Source organism: Cryptotermes secundus, unplaced genomic scaffold, assembly GCF_002891405.2.
Source record: "Cryptotermes secundus unplaced genomic scaffold, Csec_1.0 scaffold2323, whole genome shotgun sequence".
NCBI lineage: Eukaryota > Metazoa > Arthropoda > Insecta > Blattodea > Kalotermitidae > Cryptotermes > Cryptotermes secundus.
Genome location: NW_019743693.1, coordinates 41,340 through 42,231, shown reverse-complemented (window position 1 = coordinate 42,231; position 892 = coordinate 41,340). Strand labels below are relative to the sequence as shown.

The following is an 892-nucleotide window of genomic DNA, read 5'->3' as shown; positions in this document are numbered from 1 at the left end:
TGTTGTTGAACACTGTGATTGAAATAACTAATTCATACTTCAGTGTACTGTAAAAAAGTATTAAATTGGCCATGAGATGACATAAAAATGAGGTTGAATAAATTTAAATACAGGTAGGCCTATAGTATTATGAAGGTACAGTTTTACAGTACTACTTTTAATAAAATTTGTCTTAAACAGGTTTTCGATTAATCGTAATTTCCATCCCCACCATAATCCCGGATAATCGAGAGTTGAGTGTGTGTATATACACAAACACACAAACACACACACACACACAAACACTACAAAATATAGAAACAACTGATTTCCAAGCTGTGCAGATGCCCCACTAGGAAAATAATACGACAGTAGGAATAAAGCGCATCCAACCATGATCAAACATCAAAGTGCAACAACACTGTCAAAGAAATTACATAACACTACAATCAAGATAACAGCTACTAGCTACAATACACACACATACATATATATATATATTGTCATATGCTGTGTGTATAATGCGACAAATAACTTCCCGCCTTACTGGATATAGCAAATTTTATTTCACACTCGCTCATACAATCACACAGTTTACAATCTCACAGCTACTGCTATCTGCAGTATTACAATTACTTGGCCTACACTGACTGGTTGACTCGTAACTCACTCAACTCATAGGCTGCTGCCTTGAGAACTGTCTTCGGCGGCTGTGTAGTTACCTTATAAACCCTCAGATGGACAACGGGAAAATAATTACGCAATAGGCACCACTGTTGTCTGACGCCGTGTTTGCAGATAGCCTAGCAACGCTGTCGGGAGTTGTTTACGGCAGCATAGTAACCGCAGCATCCCGCGTTTAGTCGCTTTGCCTAGCAACCGCTGTTTACTCGCGCTGCATAGCGACCAGTGT

General features: G+C 39.2%; 1 protein-coding gene across 2 annotated transcripts in view; it reads right to left on the bottom strand.

Moving 5' to 3' along the window:
* Positions 1 to 892, bottom strand: part of LOC111874322 (zinc finger protein 471-like) — an 11,693-nt gene that overhangs the window by 8,315 nt on the left and 2,486 nt on the right. The window lies entirely within an intron of this gene.